The 20,665-nt window shown below is 56.6% G+C and overlaps 1 protein-coding gene across 1 annotated transcript in view; it reads left to right on the top strand.

Moving 5' to 3' along the window:
* Nucleotides 1-283: 283 nt before the first annotated feature.
* IL1R1 (interleukin 1 receptor type 1) overlaps nucleotides 284-20,665 on the top strand; it is a 55,846-nt gene continuing 35,464 nt past the window's right edge. Inside the window, exon 1 of the mRNA XM_045587289.1 lies at nucleotides 284-386. The gene's annotated coding sequence lies outside the window, so the exon portion shown is untranslated. The remainder of the gene's footprint in view (nucleotides 387-20,665) is intronic.

Consider the following 20,665-nt stretch of genomic DNA (forward strand, 5'->3'; position numbering starts at 1 on the left):
CTGCCGGGCCCGATCGCTCTGCCGGGCCGGATCGCTCTGCCGGGCGGGATCGCTCTGCCGGGCGGGATCGCTCTGCCGGGCCGGATCGCTCTGCCGGGCCGGATCGCTCTGCCGGCCGGGATCGCTCTGCCGGGCCGGATCGCTCTGCCCGGCCGGATCGCTCTGCCGGGCCGGATCGCTCTGCCGGCCGGGATCGCTCTGCCGGGCGGGATCGCTCTGCCCGGCCGGATCGCTCTGCCCGGCCGGATCGCTCTGCCCGGCCGGATCGCTCTGCCGGGCCGGACGGCGGAGGGACCTGCCCCGCCGAGGGCGCCGCCGGGGATGTGACTGCCCCCAGCTCCGCTCCGGGGCCCGGGGGGCCGCGCCCAGGTCCGCGGGGCCGCCAGGTAGGAGAGGCGGGCGGCGGGCGTCCTTCCCGGCTCCCCGGTCTCAGCGGGGTGGGGGCGGCTGGTCGGGTGCCTGCGGTTTCCATCCCGTTCGAAGGGGGCCTGCTAAGGCTGTTTGGACCCCTGAAGGCGTGGCCTGCCGGTGGCTCTGGATGGCGGGTCTAGGTGTGTGCGCAGGTGGCGGCGCGCACGTGTGTGTGTGTGTGTGTGTGTGTGTGTGTGTGTGTGTGTGAGTGTGTGAGTGTGTGTGTGTGTATGTGTGTGGTGTGTGTGTGAGTGTGTGTGTGTGTGTGTGTGTGTGTGTGTGTTCGTGTGTGTAACCGGCCAGGTTCAGCGGGTTCAGGGTGTCCCTCTTAGGGTCGGGAGTTCACCCGTTGAGGGTTTAGGTCAGGAGGTCCGGCTCCCGGACAGGATTGGGGTGATGGCCGAGCACAGGGGGCGGCCGCTGTGGGGTCTCCGGGGACTCCAAGAGGACGCCCTTGGCCCAGGTGCGCCCAGCCCTTCAGTCTGTGTGGCCTTTTCGCAGTGCCAGACCCTCCCCGCAGCGCCGGACACTCCCCGCAGCCCGCTCACCCGCTCACCCGGGTCTGAGCGCGCGCCCAGCCCTCTCCCGGGCCCTCCCAGCCCTCTCCCGGGCCCTCCCAGCCCTCTCCCGGGGCCCGCCCAGCCCTCTCCCGGGCCCTCCCAGCCCCCTCCCAGCCCTCTCCCAACCCTCTCCCGGGGCCCTCCCAGCCCTCTCCGGGCCCTCCCAGCCCTCTCCCGGGCCCTCCCAGCCCTCTCCCGGGGCCCTCCCCGCCCTCTCCCGGGCCCTCCCAGCCCTCTCCCAGCCCTCTCCCGGGCCCTCCCAGCCCTCTCCGGGCCCTCCCAGCCCTCTCCCGGGCCCTCCCAGCCCTCTCCCGGGGCCCTCCCAGCCCTCTCCCGGGGCCCTCCCAGCCCTCTCCCGGGGCCCTCCCAGCCCTCTCCCGGGGCCCTCCCAGCCCTCTCCCAGCCCTCTCCCAGCCCCCTCCGGGGCCCTCCCAGCCCTCTCCTGGGCGTGCCCTCCAGGGCCCTCCCAGCTGGGAGGAGGAATGTGGCCGGGCCGGTGCGAGTTCCAGTTCCTGCCGCGCTGGCTGTCTGCAGGGCTTCCCGGGGCAGGGGGCCGGCACCTCCGCTGGGTTGCTCTGCTTGGACAGGAGCGAGGCCGTGACGCAAGAGAGGTCAGTTGGGCTGGGCCAGCGGCCGCGCTGGACGGCGGGCGTGAGGATGGCTCCTGGCTGTGGTGGCTCCTGCTGTGATGACCTTGGGGAGGTGGGCTGCTGGGAGCTGGGCCCGTTTTCCTCTCTACTTACCATGCGGCCCTGGGAATTGTTTTCTCCATTGACTCCTTTAGTTTCTTATTTATTTAATGTCATTTCACTTAGTATTCTATAAGCATAGCCTATATTGTGTCATGTGCTAGACGAAGAGGGCCCTTTGGGATGGGGGTCTGGTGGAGGTGCGGGCCCCTGGCATGTGCAGTCTCACTGGCTGGCTGAGTGCTGTACCCCCGCTGATGGGGGCCTCCTGTGTCCTCACAAAGAGTAACTGACCTGGATTGCCACATGACCAAACACACAGGCTCTACCTGGAGCTGCGGCACTAGGCTTTCGTAGGGGTGTCGAACTCAATCAGAGAAGGGGCCAAAATCTAAAATCCAGCCTAAATCTCGGGCCGAATGGTTTACTGAACAGTCATAAACTGTCATTGTGATGGAAACGCAGCGGAGTGCAGTGATGACAGCGCGGTGCGGGCCACATTGCAAGGCCTGGCGGGACGGATTTGGCCCGCGGGCCTTGTGTTTGACACATGTGCTCTATGGCTTTGAAGCAAGTAGCATCTTCTGAGTCATTCCTGCACTCGCGGTGAGACATTTTGATGGTATATTCATTTATCTAGCTAACAAGTGCACTGGCCAGGTGCTGCTGGCAGCGCCGAGGACAGCAGGGCTTCTCAGGCAAACCGGCCCTCTGACGCCCCGGTGCTGTGAGCCCCCGGCTCGAGGCGGCACTGGGGGCCTCGCTGCACACACGGGGAGCTCAGTGCATATGGACTGTGCCCTGGGAGCGGGCCCCTGGCTGCTCACAGCCGGACTCGGCTCCGCGCCCGCAGTGGACGGAGAACAGGGGAGCTTGGCAGGGGCACAGTGCCTGGGTTCCCCAAAGAGCGGCAGGTGTTGAGCTGGACTGGAGGCTGGGGTCGGCAGATGGGAAACCTGGATGCCGCAGGGGGAGGTGGTGCAAGCCCGGAGGCAGAGGAGGTGCTGTGGAGAGAACATCTCGTTCTCAAGGTGGCAAAGTGGACAACTGCAGTGAAGCTACACAGCCTTGGGGGCACGGAGGTGCAGAGATCACGATAACGATGCCACATGACAGACGCGCCTCGAACGTGCCACTTTCAAGGACAAAGTCATGGGGGCACTGTGACTCCCTGGCAGGCCAGACCTCGGCCCATCGGCTGCTGTCCTCAGGTGTCGGCTTGTCTTCCTCTTTTGAGGCTTATGTGGCCTGGCAGGGTCTGCCCTGCTGGCCCGCGGGCCCAGAAGCGCGGCCGCAGCCTCCTGCCTAAGGCACCCGGGAGCGGTGAGGGTCCTGGTGCCAGTGATCCCACCTAGGGCCCCTCCCTCCCCTGGTTGCCTCACACCTTCGGACGTGCATCGTCCCCCTTTTCATGCATGTGGCAAAGCAGGGATAATGGAGGCAGGTTTCCGTTCCTGCCTCTTCTAGAAAGGACGTGGAGGAGGCTGTGAGTTAAAAGTAGGGCACAGTCAAAACTGGATCAGAGACAACGTGAAGCCGAGTGCAGGAATGAATCAGCCGTCCCCACCCACAGCCTCACTCCACGGTTTCAGTCACCACGACCAGCCGCAGCCTGGAGGTACTAAATGAAAAGTTCCAGAAATAGTTGTGATTGTGCTCGGCTCTGAGAAATCATGCATCATCCTCTCGCCCTGCCCGGAGGTGTGTCAGGCCACAGACCCCGTCTCCGCGCTGCGGACCCCGCTGCCGGTCACTTCGCAGTGTCAGCGCATGGCTCAGCTCACCCTACTTCGCCCGAAGCACAGGAGTGTGGTGCTGGCATCGGAGATGCCAACGGGAGCCCCGAGGGAGAAGTGTGTGTATAAAGAAAAGCACTTAATCAAGAGGTTTGCTGCTGTCCCGGGCTCCAGGCACCCACCGGGGTAAGGAAGAGCCACTGTACTGGACATTTATAAAGTCGCCACGTGGGGCTGCATACGTGGATGACCTGGTGGCCCCGGGCGGCACCTTGGCACTGAGGTGTACCGGACTGCACTGGAGAAGCAGCTCTGCGTGCGCAGGGCATGCCGCGTCTAGCCCCGACATGAGTCTAGCCTGATGCCCGGCTGATAGCACCATGCCCTCTCCGCTTGCGCAGGCAGTGGAGCCGGCACCCGGCGGGCAAGGCTGTCCGGGTTTCCAGGGGGAAGAGCAGCACTGGGCAGTGAGCATTCCTGGTGCAGAGGCAGGGCGTTCCCGAGGTCCCGCTGATGAGCGAGATGGAGGCTGTCTCTTGCGGTGACTGCGGGAAGAGGGATCAGGCGCTGGGGTCAGGGGGTGGGTGGAGGCACCTGGTCCACACACCAGGCTGTTCGCCCCCGGGGCTCACGGAGCTGCAGGGCAGCAGGGCAGCCCGGTGCACCCTGTTCGCAGCCAGAACCCCTCACTGAAATGTCTTAAAATGCCCTTTACAAATTCTGAAGTAGTACAATAAATCTTACCTACAACACAATTTCCAACTAATCATTTTGGTAGCCAGAGGTACAGGTAACCTGTATGAAATTGCGCATTCTGGTGTGTGGATGTTTGGGCAGAGCCACTGGCACTAATGAGACCAGCCAGCGCCTCTGTGGACGGACCGGGCCGGCACAGGGCAGCTGCCGCTGCGGCCGAGCAGACGAGTCCTGGGTCCAGGGGCCACAGAGCCGTGGGCGACTCTCGCCAAGGTCTCACTGGTAGTCTGAGGCCGGTCTCTCAGTGGTCCCAGTGAGTGTGTATGACATGTGTGCCAACAACACACACGTGCTTTACATTAGTGTGGGAGGCGGTAGGTGCTGGGCTCAGAAATGAAAAGTGACACTTTCCGTTGGCACGAATGGCTGTGTGACGCCTGGCAGCCATGCAGGGTGAGGGCACGTCTTTCTTGGGCAGAACTGTCTTCCATTGTTCTGGAAACGTAGCACCCCGGCTGCCAGTGCTGCAGGCGTTACCGGGAGCACCCCAGCAAGCTTCCCACCGCTCCCCTGCTCCCTCGGGCACACTGCCCTGGAGAACCATGCTGGGCCTGGACGCGGGAGGGGGTGCAGCAGACGGTGCACCCGCCCGGGGAGCTAACTGTCCATGGAGCTGGAGAGTGTCGGAACAAACTGGAACACTGCGGCCGTGTGCAGGGCCCACGCTGAGGAACACAGGGGACTTGGCGGGTGGAAGTGGTTTATATCCTGAAAGGATATGCCTGGTGGATGCAGTTGTCCCAGTTCCTGGCATTGCACACTTAAGATTTGCTGTGTGTTTACTATACGCATATTTTACCTCAATGGCAAACCCACAGAAATGAAAGCGATGACATTGTTTTGGAGAAAGCTGATCCTCTGAGACTGTACCTGCAGACCCTTCCCCGGCCTGGTGGAGGCCGTGCGGGGACGGCTCAGGGTCAGCTTTGTGACCAGCCCACGGCAGGACTGTCCCAGCCTTTGCTGGCGCGGGCCGGAGCTGCGCTGGAGGCTGGGAGACACCGAGGGCAGGCAGAGCATCTGTGAAGGGTGGGAGAAACTAGACCAGAACCTCTTGTCTCTGGTCTGGTTCCTGTGGTCCAGGAGCCCTAGGAGGTTTGAAGGGGCAAAATGGGGAGCTTGTGGAACTGCATCCCCGGGCTAGGAGGCTTGGCAAGCCCACTCCTTCTGCAGCCTCCGGCGACCGCAGCCACCTCCCTGTGCTTACTGTCCCCACGCCCTTCAGCCCATGGGAAGCACCGGTCTGGTGGGTGGGCTCGTCACACCTGGGCACTTAGGTCTCTTAGCAACCCCAGAGCTCTGTGCTGCCTCTGCTTTATCTTCACACCCTGAGCACTGCCCCTGTGATGATTAAAGAGCGCCCTTGGCCTCCTTTGTCAGGTAGAGAATTGAATAAATCTCCTGGGAGCTGGGCTTTGGCCCCACCTGCTGATCCGAGGGCTGCAAGCGTTTGGGGTTTCTTGGGATTTCCGGTTTCTGAGACGTGTGTGTTCTGTGGCCCCAGCGGTGGGGTGGTTTTGCCCGCTCATAGCTCTCGAGGGGACATCCACACGGCTGTTGAGTAGGTGTCTGTGTGGAGGAGTGTATGTCGCTCATATGTGCAAGCGGGGACAGACGCGGCACAGTTGGAGACTCCTCTGGGGTCACTGCCATGTTCTTCATTCTGGAGCCTCCAGTGGTGCTCTGGGGAGGTGCTCTGCCTGCCTGGCCCCTGGGAGGGAGTCTGGGACCTGGCGGTCCGCAGGAGAGAGAGGACCGTGGGTGTTGGCCAGGGCAGAGCCTAGCTGAGCCGGCAGAGCCTCACCCTCAGAGCTGTTGCTTTGCTGCCTCATGTTTTACCTCCTGGAGCTTTTTCTTCCACATCATGCTTCAGCCAGATTCCATAGAATGTGAAAAGGCTGTCTCCCCACCCCTGAAATTCTTAGGGGAAGATCGGCAGCTCAGGAAGAGAGAGACCGCGGTGCCTTGCTACCTGTGATGCCTCCTTGGGATAACTACAGAGTTCTCAAGTGTTTTCTTAATCTTAAGTGTGGTTCTTTGGCATTTTTAAAAAATTTAAATTCTTTATTGTTTAAAGTATTATATAAGTCTCCTCCCCCCTCTCCCATTGACCTCTCCTTGGTGGCCCGCATCCCCCAGCACAAGCCCTCACCCCCATCCCCACTGTCTGTGCCCATTGGTTATGCTCATATGCATGCATACAGGTCCTTTGGGTTATCTCTTACCCCCTCACTCCCGCCTTCCTTCATAGGTTGTACAGTCTGTTCGATACTTTTATGTCTCTGGCTCTATTTTTGTTCATCAGTTTATGATGTTCATTATATTCCATAAATGAGCAAGATCATGTGATATTTACCTTTCTCCGACTGGCTCATTTCGTTTAGCACAATGCTATCCAGTTCCATCTATGCTCTTGCAAATGGTAAGAATTCCTTCTTTTTACAGCAGCGTAGTATTCCATCGTGTAGATGTACCACTGTTTTTTAATCCATTCATCTGCTGATGAGCTCTTAGGCTGTTTCCAAATCTTAGCTATGGTGAATTGTGCTGCTATGAACATAGGGGTGCATATATCCTTTTTGATTGGTGTTTCTAGTTTCTTAGGATATATTCCTAGAAGTGAGATGAATGAGTCAAATGGGTGTTCCATTTTCAGTTTTTTGAGGAAACAACATTCTGTTCTCCAGAGTGGCTGCACCAGCCTGCATTCCCACCAGCAGTGCACGAGGGTTCCTTTTTCTCTGCATCCTTGCCAGCACTTGTCATTTGTTGATTTGTTGATGATAAGCATTCTGACAGGTGTGATATGGTATCGCATTCTTGTTTTGATTTTCATCTCTTGGATGATTAGTGACTTTGAGCATGTTTTCATATGTGTCCTGGCCTTCTATATGTCCTCTTTCGAAAAGTGTCTATTTAGGTCTTTTGCCCATTTTTTTTTTTATTGGATTATATACCTTTTATTAAGTTGTATGAGTTCCCTGTAAATGTTGGAGATTAAACCCTTATTGGAGATTACATTGGCTAATATGTTCTCATGCAGTGGGTTTTCTTGTTGTTTTGTTGAAGATTTCTTTTGCTGTGCGAGCTCTTTATTTTGATGCAATCCCATTTGTTTATTTTCTCCTTAGCATTCATTGCCCTATGAACTGTGTTGGTAAAGATATTGCTATGACATACATCTGATATTTTGCTGCCTATGGCTTCTTCTAAGCTTTTTATGGTTTCCTGTCTTACATTTAAGTCCTGTATCCATTTTGAGTTTATTTTTGTGTATGGTGTAAGTTGGTCTAGTTTCATTTTTTTTTTTTTGCATGTATCTGTCCAGTTTTCTCAACATTTATTGAAGAGACTGTCTTGACTCCATTGTATGCTCTTGCCTCCTTACAAATATTAATTGAGCATAATAGCTTAGATCGAATGCTAGGTTCTCTGTTTTGTTCCATTGGTCTCTATGTCTGTTCTTGTGCCTGTGCCAAGCAGTTTTGAGAACCATAGCTTTGTAATACAGCTTGATATCTTGTATTGAGATCCCTCCAACATTGTTCTTCTTTCTCAAGATTGCTGCAGTTATTCAGGGTCTTTTTTCAGTTCAGATAAATTTTTAGGAAAATTTGTTCTAGATCCTTGAAATATGCAGTTGGTAGTTTAATGAAGGTTGCATTAAATTTGTAAATTGCTATGGATAATATGGATATTTTAATGATATTAATTCTACCAATCCATGAACATGGTATATATTTCCATTTGTTTATGTTTTCCTCTATATTTTTTTAGTGTCCTGTAGTTTTCTGAGTACAGATCTTTTACCTCCTTAGTTAAGTTTATTCCCAGGTATCTTAATTTTTTTGGTGTGATGGTAAATGGGATTTTATTTTATTTTAGTTTAGTTTAGTTTCTTTTTCTGTGAGTTCATTATTGCTGTATAAAAAACCCATAGATTTCTTGGTGTCAATTTTGTATCCTGCTATGTTGCTGAATTCATTAATTAAGTCTAGTAGTTTTTTGATGGAGCCTTCATGGTTTTTAATGTGCAATATCATGTCATCTGCAAATAATGACAATTTTACTTCTTATTTCCTAATTTGGATGCCTTTTATTTTTTCTTCTTGTCTGATCACAATGGCTAGCACTTCCAGCACTATATCGAACAGGAGTGGTGTGAGTGGGCATCCCTGTCTTGTTTCTTTTCTTAGGGGAAATGGCTTTAGTTTTTGTCCATTGAGTATGATGTTAGCTGTGGGTTTATCATATATGGCTTTTATTATGTTGAGGAATGATCCCTCTATTCCCAGTTTGTTGAGAGTTTTTATAGAAAAGGGTGTTGGATTTTGTCAAATGCCTTTTCTGTATCAATTGTTATGATTATGTGATTTTTGTCTTTCAATTTGTTTATGTAATGTATCACTTTTATTGATTTGGACATTTTACCAGACTTGCATCCCCAGAATAAATCCTACTTGGTCATGCTGTATACTCTTTCTAATGTAATGCTGGATGCGATTTGCTAGAATATTTTTGAGAATATTGGCATCTATTTTCTTGAGTGATATTGGCCTGTAATTCTCTTTCTTTGTAGTATCTTTATCTGGTTTGGGGATTAGGGTAATGTTGGCTTCATATAAAGAGGCTGGAAGTGTTCCTTCCTCTTGAATATTTTGGAATAGTCTGAGGAGGATAGGTTTTAGTTCTTCTTTGAACGTGAAGCCATCAGGTCCAGGGCTTTTGTTTGCTGGAAGTGTTTTGATTACTGTTTCTACTTCATCAGTAGTTATCAGCCTACTCAGGATTTTTTATTCTTCCTGATTGAGTTTTGGAAGCTTGTATTTTTTTTAGGAATATGTCCATTTCCTCCAGGTTGTCCAGTTTGTTGGAGTAGAGTTATTTGTAGTATTATTTTATTTTATTTTTTTACAATTCTTTGTATGTCTGTGGTGCCAGTTATTACTTCCTCTCTAGTTCACTTCTGATTTTGTTTATTTGGGTCCTCTCTCTTTGCTTCTTGGTGAGCCTGGCTAGAGATTCATCAATCTTTTAATCCTTTCAGAGAACCAGTTCTTATTTTCTTTTTTTTTTCTTTTTTTATTTATTTATATTTTATTGATTTTTTACAGAGAGGAGGAGAGAGGGATAGAGAGCCACAAACGTCGATGAGAGAGAAAAATCGACCAGCTGCCTCTTGCACGACCCCTACCGGGAATGTGCCCACAACCAATGTACATGCCCTTGACCGGAATCGAACCTGGGACCTTTCAGTCCGCAGACCGATGCTCTACCACTGAGCCAAACTGGTTTTGGCTTGTTCTTATTTTCATTAATCTTTTTTTCTTTCCTTTTTCCCCCCCTTTCTTTCTTTCTTTCTTTTCTTTTCTTCTCTCTCTCTCTCTCTCTCTCTCTCTCTCTCTCTCTCTCTCTCTGTGTATGTATATATATATATATATATATATATATATATATATATATATATATAGTTGTTTTTTGTCTCTCTGTCATTTATTTCTACTATGATATTTATTATTTCTTTCCATATGGTTACTTTTCTTGTTGCTCTCTCTCTAATTCTTTATGTTGCAAGGTTAGATAATTTATTACCATTTTTTTCTTGTTTTTTGAGGTAGGCCTGTAGAGAGCTATAAACTTTTCTCTCAGGATTGCTTTCTCTATGTCCCATAGATTTTGGATTGTTGTGTTTTTATTGTCATTTGTTTCCAGGATGCTTTTTATTTCTTCTTTGATCTCTTTGGTAACCCAATCATTGTTTAATAGCATGGTATTTAGTCTCCAAGTATTTGATTTTTTAAAATTGTTTTTATTGTAGTTGATTTCTAATTTTATGCCATTGTGATCTGAGAAGATGCTTGGTATGGTTTCTATCTTCTTGAATTTGAAGAGACTTTGCCTGTGTCCTAATATGAAATTTATTTTTGAAAATGTCCTGTGTGCACTTGAGAAGAATGTATATTCCATAGCTTTGGGGTAAAATGTTCTGAAAATGTCAATTAAATCCATTTGATTTAATGAGTTATTTAAGATTGCTATTTCTTTGCTGAGTTTTTGCTTAGGGGATTTATCCAGTGGTGTCAGTGGGGTCAATGGGGTATTAAAGTTTCCTACTATGATTGTATTACTGTCAATCTCTCCCTTGATAGCCTCCTAAAAGGTTTTTTTTTTTTTTTTTTTTTTTTTTTTTTTTTTTTTAATGTATTTGGGTGCTCCTGTATTAGGTGCATATATGTTTACCAGAGTTACTAATATATCTTCTTGTTGAATTTCTCCCTTTTTGAACTGCTCCCATTAGTATTATGAAGTGGCCCTCTCTCGCTTGTTACAGCCTTTACTTTGAGGTCTAATTTGTCAGATAACAAGTTTTACTACCCCAGCTTTTTTCTCATTTGCTTTTGCCTGAAAGATTTCTCTTTATCCATTCACTGTCAGTCTGTATGAATCCTGTATTCTGATGTGGGTCTCTTGTAGATAGTAAATGTTTTCTTATCCATTCAGCTACCCTATGACTTTTAATTGGAGCATTTAACCCATTTACATTTAATGTTATTATTGATAAGTAATTGTTTGTCACAATTTTTACTCTTTATGGCTGTGTTCTTTCTTGCTTTTCTATTTCTTCTTTTTACAGCAGACACTTCAGCATTTTTTGCATTGCTGGCTGGGTAGTGATAAACTCTCTTAGCTCCTTTTTTGTCTGTGAAACTCTTGATTCCACTTTCAATTTTGAATGATAGCCTTGCTGGGTATAGTATTCTTAGATTCAGTCCCTTGCTTTGCATCACTTTGTATAGCTCATTTCACTCACCTCTGGCCTGATGTGTTTCTGTTGAGAAATCAGTTGATATTCTAATGGGAGATCCCTTGTAGGTAACTTTCTGTCTCTCTCTGGCAGCCTTTATGATTCTTACTTTGTCATTGATGTTTGCCAGTTTAATTATGATGTGTCTTGGTGTCAGTCTTTTTGGATTCATCTTATTTGGTATTGTTTGTGCTTCTTGGACTTGTATGGGATTTTTTCTTCCCAACATCAGGGAAGTTTTCCGTCATTATTTCTTTAAACAGGTTTTCTATTCCTTGCTCCTCTTCCTCTCCTCTCGCACCCTTATTACTTGGATATTGTTTATTTTTGTGTTGTTCTAAAGCTCCCGTAGGCTCTCCTCCTGCTTTTTAAGTTTTTCTTTCCATTTGCTGCTGTGTTTGTGTGTTTTTCTACCTTGTCTTCTAATTCACTGATGTGGTTCTCAGCCTCTTCTAGTCGACTATTGAAGACTTCCATTGTATTCTTTATTGCAGCTGTCATTCTTCATTTCCTCTTGGTTCCCTTTCATGTTGTTGACATTCTCATTCAGTTCCTTATAATTCTCATTGAGTTATCTGTATTTTGTCATCCAGAGTTATAAGCATCCTTATAATAATTACTCTGAATTCTTTCTCTGACAAGTTACTTGCCTCAATTTCATTTAATTTCCCTTTTCTTTCCTTTGGGGATTGTTATTTTGTCTCCCTATTTTTTGCTGTTACATTTTAGATGTTTCTATGTCTTAGATCCAACTGCTTTGCTACCCAGGTCCTTTTGGGGGTGGTGATATGTAGCTGGTGATTTTGGGGGCCAGTGGTACAGTCTCTCAGATCTCCTGTGCTTGGTGAACTAGCAGAGCCCCATACCTGAACTATTTGGGTAATCTTGATGTAGTTGGATCTTGGATGTTAGTTTCTTATTCATGGATAAAGTCTTGTCACAAATTGGCAATGTGCAAGCTGTTGTGGATGTGATCGTGGTTTCAGCTCTTGTGGAAAGGGTTGCCTGAAGTCTCACTGGTATTTGTTCACTGTGAGTTCCTGGAGCCCACAGCCTGGGAGGAAGGGGTCTTGGGGCTTGAGGCTCAGGTACTGTGACTTTGGCTGGTATTGTATGACTCTTGCTGGAGGAGCATCACTCTACAACTCACTGTGAGGGTCCTGGAACCTATGATGGTGGGGGATAGCTGTCCCGTAGTCTGGAGTTGAGGCAGTGGGACTCTGGCCAAAGTCATTTCCCTATCTGAATCATGAGGGGGTTCAGAAGCCAACAGCTGGGGATGTGGGAATCTTGAGTCTCTGGCTGAAATAACATGGCCTTGTCCAGTGAGGCGAGTCCTCAGTAACTCACCGAGGTGTCCAGAGGTAGGCAGCTGGGAGGGGGATGTGTGGATCCTGCCAAGAGTTGTGTGCCCTTGGTTGGAGAGACACATGCTCGGTGGCAGCTCACAGAGGGCCCAGGAGCTCTCTGCGGGGGCTGTGTGCTTGTGGGGCCCACATGCTGGAGTGCAGTCATGGTGTCCAGGTGATCATGGTGTGCAGTCATGGTGTCCAGATGCCAGCCCAGGGAGGTGGAAGTTCCAGTTTTTGCTTTGGGAGCTGTGTGCCCTTGGTTGGATAAGCTGCGTGCCCAGCAGTGGCTTACAGAGACTCCCAGGAGCTTTCTTCTGGGGCAGTGGGCTCCGGGGGCCCACACGCTGGAGTCATGCTCTGAGGGGACTGGATGCTGGCAGCTAGGGTCGCCTTGCAGGGGCTCTGAGAGGCATCCAGGAGCCACCAGCTGGGGCCGAGGGTCAGGGGCCTGCTCGCATGATCAATGTGACTGAGTGCTGGAGGTCAGCAGCCTAGGAGGAGGAAGTCTGAGTTTGTGCTTGAGGTTGGTTGTGAGCGTGCCCAGTGGAGGCTCAGAGAGGCATCCAGGAGCCGCCTGCCTGGGTGGTGGGCTTGGGGGACCACACTAAAGCCCTGTGGTGTCTGTGGCAGGCAGACAGGCAGGGAGGGGAAGTCCCAGTTTCTGCTGCCAGGCTGTGTGCCCTTGGCTGGATATGTGAGTGCCAGTGGGGGCTCACAGAGGCACCGGGAGTCAGGAGTCGCCTGTTGGGATAGCGGGCTCAGGGGGCCTGTGGGCTGGATCGGCACCTGCAGTGTCCGGAGGTCAGCACCGGGGAGGGCAAGTCCCAGTTCCTGCTGCCGGGGCCTGTGCCCTTGGTTGGATTGTGTGCACCCAGCAGTGGCTCAGAGGCACCCGGGAGGATCTGCTGGGCAGAGGACTCAGGGAGTCCGTGCACTGGTCTGGGGTGACCGCGGTGTCCAGAGTCAGCAGCTGGGGAGTGGGAAGTCGCACTTATTGCTGCGGGAGCCGTGTGCCCTTGGAGGTGGATGTCCTAGGGTCTGCAGGTCTGCGGGCGACGCAGCAGGACTGGCTGTGTGGCTGCAGGGTCGCACGCAGTGTCCAAGGCCAGTCTGGGTGGTGGTGCTGATGAGTTCTGCTCTCCCCTTCACGCTGGCGTGGGCTTTGTGCCTGAGCCCCTACCCTGCAGCGGTGGTAGGTGCTCCCTGTCCAGGAGAGCCTGGTCTGCCAGCCCCTGACACTCTGGCCAGATTTAACTGTCCCTCGTTCACTCACACACACACCACACACTCCCCCTCCACCCTCACCCTCTGCCTCACCTCCGTCCTCTCAGCCGCCATCTCCTCACTGGTTCTCTGGCTTTGTAAGTACGTTTTCTTATGCCTTGTCTTTAGAGCTGACCTTTTTGGTCTTAAGAATATTGAAGAGTGCTTACTAGCTCTTTGACTCTTTCTAAAAGGGGAAGACCATCACTTTGGGTTTTGTTTGAGTGCCGTAACCTGTTCCCCCTACGTGGCCTCTGGTTCTCAGTGGGACAGGAGGCTGTGATATTTCATGAACTTTCACTCAGGAGCCTCTTCATTCTCGCTTGTCCCAGGACTCATCCACGGCCCCTCTCAACTGCAGTCAGTGAGCTGGAGCCTCATTCTCTGACTCTCTCTTCACCTTGCCCAGTGCACATGCATCCGATGCTGATTAGCGCTGGGATGGAGCGACTGCCCTGTGCTGTTCTGAGGCCCCGGGAGGGGGAGCCGGTGGGGGGGACCTGGGATGTGCGCCAGCCGGAGTGGGCCTGCACTGATGGCCCCTGGGGGAAGGAGCGGCCACCTGCTTGGGCTTCTGCAGAGGTGTGGCTGCTGCAGAGCTCCCCTCAGACTCAGCGAGAGAGCTCCCCCCAGGCCCGGGTCCTGCTCTGCTCCACAGCCAGCCACATGCCTTGGCATGGTCGAGTCTGGAGGGCCAAGCAGATGTGCCCACTTGAACCTGTGCCCACCAGCACTTCCCCTTGACCATGACCATGTACCCAGTGGGGGGCTGGGATTCCCCGCCGGCAGCCTGCACCCACGCTGCAGCCTCCAGTCATCCTGTGGACCCCACCGTCCGCGTGCCTTTCTGACCTGTGGAGTGGCCAGCGCCTCCGTGGGTGATGGACGTGGACACGTGGATTGGCTGACTACCTCGGCGTGCTCAGGGCCCTCACTGTGTGGGAGGGAGCTGGAGGCAGGCTTGGAGGGCGATGTAGATAGGAAAGCACCCCCAGTGCCAGGCCTCTGCTGCCTTGGCCCCACAGACAGAGCTACACCCCTGTGCATCCCAGGGCCTGGGTCCATGGCCTCCCCACACTCCCCCCCAACTCCATGCCCAGCTGCTTAGAAGACAGCATTCTCAATGCGGGGGTTCCTCAGGACCAGGAAGGCGATGACAGGTGCCATGTGGTCATAAGTAGGAACACACCCTCCCCCAAACCCCGATGAGTGTGAAGGGAACTGCCTGCTCCTGTTCCCCAGCTGTCACTTCCCAGGATGCTGTGGGGCACCAGCGTTGGGTTCCCAGGAGGCGGGCTTCTGCTGGGGCCAGTGTGGCGTTGTTGATTCTTACACTCCATCTCTGCTGCTGTAGTTTAGCTCACGTTGACATTTCTCATCTTGGGTCTAGTAGGAAATTGCTTTATGTCACGTTTCATTCTACCTTCAATAGAGAAGTGGCTTTCCATGTAATAAGCTCCGTGAACCACCTAGCATGTTTCAAAATATGCAGCAACAGGGGAGTCATCATTGACCCGAGAGCCAACCTCTGTGATTGGCATGCCTGGCCCTGAGGCAGCAGTGTCTGCATGGCCCCGGGAGAGGCTCTGACCCGAATCTGTCAGAGCCAGGCAGGGTTAGAGCCGGGCAGGGTCAGAGCCGGGCAGGGTCAGAGCCGGGCAGGGTCAGAGCCGGGCAGGGTCAGAGCCGGGCAGAGTCAGAGCTGGGATGTGCAGGATGGACCGGGATCCTGGGAACCGTGCAGACACAGGTGGCAGGCAGAACAGCCCGAGCAGCAGCGAGAGGGAAGGCAAAGGAACAACAGCAGGGTGGGAGCCCCACCCCAGGGGTCGGGTGGGAGGTGGGAGCCCCACCCCAGGGGTCGGGTGGGAGGTGGGAGCCCCACCCCAGAGGTTGGGTGGGAGGTGGGGGGCCAGGTGCTCTGAGCTGCCCAGTACCACGGAGACGAGGGCCCTTGGTGTGGAGGGCCCGGGCTGGTGGTGGCCTGGACAGTAGTCCCGGAGCGCAGGGGCGCGGGAGACACGGGCGGGCGTGAGCAGTGCTGGGAGGTGGAGGGGCGGGTGTGAGCCGTGGGCGCTGAGGCACGGGTGGGTGTGAGCAGTGCTGGGAGGTGGAGGGGTGGGTGTGAGCAGTGCTGGGAGGTGGAGGGGCGGGTGTGAGCAGTGCTGGGAGGTGGAGGGATGGGTGTGAGCAGTGCTGAGAGGTGGAGGGATGGGTGTGAGCAGTGCTGAGAGGTGGAGGGGCGGGTGTGAGCAGTGCTGGGAGGTGGAGGGGCGGGTGTGAGCAGTGCTGGGAGGTGGAGGGGCGGGTGTGAGCAGTGCTGGGAGGTGGGGGGCGGGTGTGAGCAGTGCTGGAGGGTGGAGGGGTGGGTGTGAGCAGTGCTGGGAGGTGGAGGGGCGGGTGTGAGCAGTGCTGAGAGGTGGAGGGGCGGGTGTGAGCAGTGCTGAGAGGTGGAGGGGCGGGTGTGAGCAGTGCTGGGAGGTGGAGGGGCGGGTGTGAGCAGTGCTGAGAGGTGGAGGGGCGGGTGTGAGCAGTGCTGGGAGGTGGAGGGGCGGGTGTGAGCAGTGCTGGGAGGTGGAGGGGCGGGTGTGAGCAGTGCTGGGAGGTGGAGGGGCGGGTGTGAGCAGTGCTGGAGGGGGGGGGTGGGGTGAGCGAGTGCTGGAGAGTGGAGGGGGTGGGTGTGAGCAGTGCTGGGAGGTGGAGGGGCGGGTGTGAGCAGTGCTGGGAGGTGGAGGGGCGGGTGTGAGCAGTGCTGGGAGGTGGAGGGGCGGGTGTGAGCAGTGCTGGAGGGTGGAGGGGCGGGTGTGAGCAGTGTTGGGAGGTGGAGGGGCGGGTGTGAGCAGTGCTGGGAGGTGGAGGGGCGGGTGTGAGCAGTGCTGGGAGGTGGAGGGGCGGGTGTGAGCAGTGCTGGGAGGTGGAGGGGGGGTGTGAGCAGTGCTGGGAGGTGGAGGGGTGGGTGTGAGCAGTGCTGGGAGGTGGAGGGGTGGGTGTGAGCAGTGCTGGGAGGTGGAGGGGCGGGTGTGAGCAGTGCTGGAGGGTGGAGGGGTGGGTGTGAGCAGTGCTGGGAGGTGGAGGGGCGGGTGTGAGCAGTGCTGGAGGGTGGAGGGGTGGGTGTGAGCAGTGCTGGAGGGGGGAGGGGTGGGTGTGAGCAGTGCTGGGAGGTGGGGGGGGCGGGGGTGAGCAGTGCTGGAGGGTGGAGGGGTGGGTGTGAGCAGTGCTGGGAGGTGGAGGGGCGGGTGTGAGCAGTGCTGAGAGGTGGAGGGGCGGGTGTGAGCAGTGTTGGGAGGTGGAGGGGTGGGTGTGAGCAGTGCCGGGAGGTGGAGGGGTGGGTGTGAGCAGTGCTGGAGGGTGGAGGGGTGGGTGTGAGCAGTGCTGGAGGGTGGAGGGGTGGGTGGTGAGCATGCTGGGAGGTGGAGGGGGCGTGTGTGAGCAGTGTTGGAGGGTGGAGGGGCGGGTGTGAGCAGTGTTGAGAGGTGGAGGGGCGGGTGTGAGCAGTGCTGGAGGGTGGAGGGGCGGGTGTGAGCAGTGTTGGGGGGTGGAGGGGCGGGTGTGAGCAGTGCTGGGAGGTGGAGGGGCGGGTGTGAGCAGTGCTGGAGGGTGGAGGGGTGGGTGTGAGCAGTGCTGGAGGGTGGAGGGGTGGGTGTGAGCAGTGCTGGGAGGTGGAGGGGCGGGTGTGAGCAGTGCTGGGAGGTGGAGGGGCGGGAGGACCATTTCTTGCAGAGGAGGCAGGAAGTGCAGTGTTGGGGGACAGGGGTGCTGGGAAGGCTTCTGGGCCTTCCTCTTGCCTGCCTCGCCCTCGATCAGCGCAGGCCTTTCCGGGAGGAGGGGGCGGGGTGCCCTGGGTGGGAAGTGAGCGAGGACGGCACCTTCTCTGACCTCCTCTGACTTGGTGGTGCCTGAGTCCCATGGATGAGCCACTGCACCTCTGGCTGGGGATGCGCTGTGCCTGTCTGGCCGGGGCCCTGTGTCTGTCTGTCTGGGGCCCTGTGTCTGTCTGTCTGGGGTGCTGTGCCGCCCTCTAGTGTCCAGTCAAGGCCGCATCCAGGCCCTTGACCCAAGACCCCAGCTGCTCCAGGTCACAAGAGGCCCGCCCTGGCCCCGCGCCTCTGGGCATGAGCCCGCACCGCGGGGGCCTGCAGGTGTGTCCGGGAGAGGCAGGCGTCTGGCCGCGCGGTCGTCCCAGAAGGTCTGCTTCCACTCCGACTGCACGCCGCTGCCCCTGCCCGGCCGCCGCCACCGGCAGCGCAGGGAGGCCGGGCGGCCCTGGGCGGCAGCCGGGCTTGGCCTCGCACCCCGGATTTCTGTCGTTTGGGTGCCACGGGGTTGATGCTGACTTTTGTTGGGAGCGTGGTTTGTTTAGTCTTGGGTGCATTTTCCCTTTTCCCTTCCCACTGCCCTGTTCTCTGGTCACGTGACCCTAACCGGTTCCTCCAGCCTGGAGCGCCTGACTCAGGTGGATCCAGACGGCCCGGCCCCCGGCGGAGGCCCAGCCTGCTTTCCCAGAACAGCCTGGGCCTGAGGCAGCCTGTCTACACACACACACACACACACACACACACACACACACACACCCCGAGCTTTACCAGCTCTGGGAACAGGAAAGGTCAGGCTGTCTGACTCACGCCCCCTCCGACCTGAGGCCGCAGCTGGGCCGTCACACCCGGCAGGCGCTGGGCTCGGCTGCGGGCTTTGGCCTTGCAGCTGCCGTGCTCCGTGCTCCGTGCTCAGCCGGGCGGGGGGCCGCACCGGCGCTCCCGGGCTCGCAGCCTGCGTTGCTGTCCATGCACTGACGTGAGTGACTGCCAGGCATGGGAAGCACTTGCAGCCTCAGTTTCCTTCCCTGCGGAGGGAGCAGCAGCCAGGCGGGGCCGCGGCTGACGGCTCAGAGGAACGTGAGACGCGGAGGGTGCCATTCCCGGCTAAGCTGGGAGAAGGCCCCCTTCTGCGAACGGGAATGAGTTCAGGACGTTGCAGGATGCAGGCTGCTGCTCCAGGTGCGTTTCCGGCCCGAGGCAGCTCAGGGACCGTTCCCCTCCCTCATGGACATGCACAGGGAGCACTGTCATTATGTTAACACACTCTCGCTAGAGCCCTTTCTGGGACCTGTCAGAGGGTCGCATGTCATGTGGGAGGGAGGGAGGGCTTGGGTAAACATGTGTGTTTGCAGCTAACGGGAGCTGCAGATAACAGGCCAGTGCCATCTCCCCGCAAACCAAGGGCGCCTACAGAGCACAGCCCCACAGCAGGTCTGCTCGGACCACGGCTTAAGGGGGAGGGGACCGCCCTTTACTCACTTTCCTTCCGTTCCCTGAGGCCTTGGAGGCTTCTGGGTTCACGCCCAGTGCAGGGGGCTGGTGCCCTCACAGGGGGGTGCAGGGCAGTGCAGGGGGCTGGGGCCCTCACAGGGGGGTGCAGGGCAGTGCAGGGGGCTGGGGCCCTCGCAGGGTCTGGGGGCCCTCACAGTGGGGTGCAGGGGGCTTGGGCCCTCACAGGGGGGTGCAGGGCAGTGCTGGGGCCCTCAAAGGGGGGTGCAGGATAGTGCTGGGGCCCTCACAGGGGGTTCAGGGGGCTCGGGACCCTCACAGTGGGGGTGAAGGGCAGTGCAGGGGGCTGGAGCCCTCACAGTGGGGGTGCAGGGCAATGCAGGGGGCTGGAGTCCTCACAGGGGGTTGCAGGGCAGTGTTGGGTCCTCACAGGGGGGTGCAGGGGTCTGGGCCCTCACAGTGGGATGCAGGGCAGTGCATGGGGCTGGAGCCCTCACAGTGGGGTGCAGGGCAGTGCAGGGGGCTGGAGCCCTCACAGTGGGGGTGCAGGGCAGTGCAGGGGGCTGGGGGCCCTCACAGTAGGGGTGCAGGGCAGTGCAGGGGGCTGGGGCCCTCACAGTGGGGTGCAGGGGGCTGGGTCCCTCACAGTGGGGTGCATGGCAGTGCTCGGGCCCTCACAGGGGGTACAGGGCAGTGCTGGGGCCCTCACAGGGGGGTGCAGGGGGCTGGGGCCCTCACAGTGGGGTGCAGGGCAGTGCAGGGGGCTGGAGCCCTCACAGGGGGGGTGCAGGGTCATGCAGGGGGCTGGAGCCTTCACAGTGGGGGTGCAGGTCAGTGCAGGGGGCTGGGGCCCTCACAGGGGGGTGCAGGGCAGTGCTGGGGGCTGGGGCCCTCACAGGGGGGTGCACGGCAGTACTGGGGGCTGGGGGCCCTCACAGGGGGGTGCAGGGCAGTGCTGGGGGCCCTCACAGGGGGGTGCATGGCAGTGCTGGGGGCCCTCACAGGGGGGTGCAGGGCAGTGCTGGGGGCTGGGGCCCTCACAGGGGGGTGCAGGGCAGTGCTGGGGGCTGGGGGCACTCACAGTGGGGTGCAGGGCAGTGCTGGGGGCTGGGGGCACTCACAGTGGGGTGCAGGGCAGTGCTGGGGGCTGGGGGCACTCACAGGGGGGGCAGGGCAGTGCTTGGGGCTGGGGCCCTCACAGGGGGTGGCAGGGCAGTGCTGGGGGCTGGGGGCACTCACAGTGGGGTGCAGGGCAGTGCTGGGGGCTGGGGGCACTCACAGGGGGTTGCAGGGCAGTGCTGGGGGCTGGGGCCCTCACAGGGGGGTGCAGGGCCGTGCTGGGGGCTGGGGCCTCACAGGGGGGTGCAAGGCAGTCTGGGGGCTGGCCCGGGGGGTGCAGGGCAGTGCTGGGGGCTGGGGCCCTCACAGGGGGGTGCAGGGCAGTGCTGGGGGCTGGGGCCCTCACAGGGGGTGCAGGGCAGTGCTGGGGGCTGGGGCCCTCACAGGGGGGTGCAGGGCAGTGCTGGGGGCTGGGGCCCTCACAGGGGGGTGCAGGGCAGTGCTGGGGGCTGGGGCCCTCACAGGGGGGTGCAGGGCAGTGCTGGGGGCTGGGGCCCTCACAGTGGGGTGCAGGGCAGTGCTGGGGGCTGGGGGCACTCACAGGGGGTGCAGGGCAGTACTGGGGGCTGGGGACACTCACAGTGGGGTGCAGGGCAGTGCTGGGGGCTGGGGCCCTCACAGGGGGGTGCAGGGCAGTGCTGGGGGCTGGGGCCCTCACAGGGGGGTGCAGGGCAGTGCTGGGGGCTGGGGGCACTCAGGGGGTGTGCAGG

Source organism: Pipistrellus kuhlii, unplaced genomic scaffold (assembly GCF_014108245.1).
Source record: "Pipistrellus kuhlii isolate mPipKuh1 unplaced genomic scaffold, mPipKuh1.p scaffold_m20_p_27, whole genome shotgun sequence".
Taxonomy (NCBI): Eukaryota; Metazoa; Chordata; class Mammalia; order Chiroptera; family Vespertilionidae; genus Pipistrellus; species Pipistrellus kuhlii.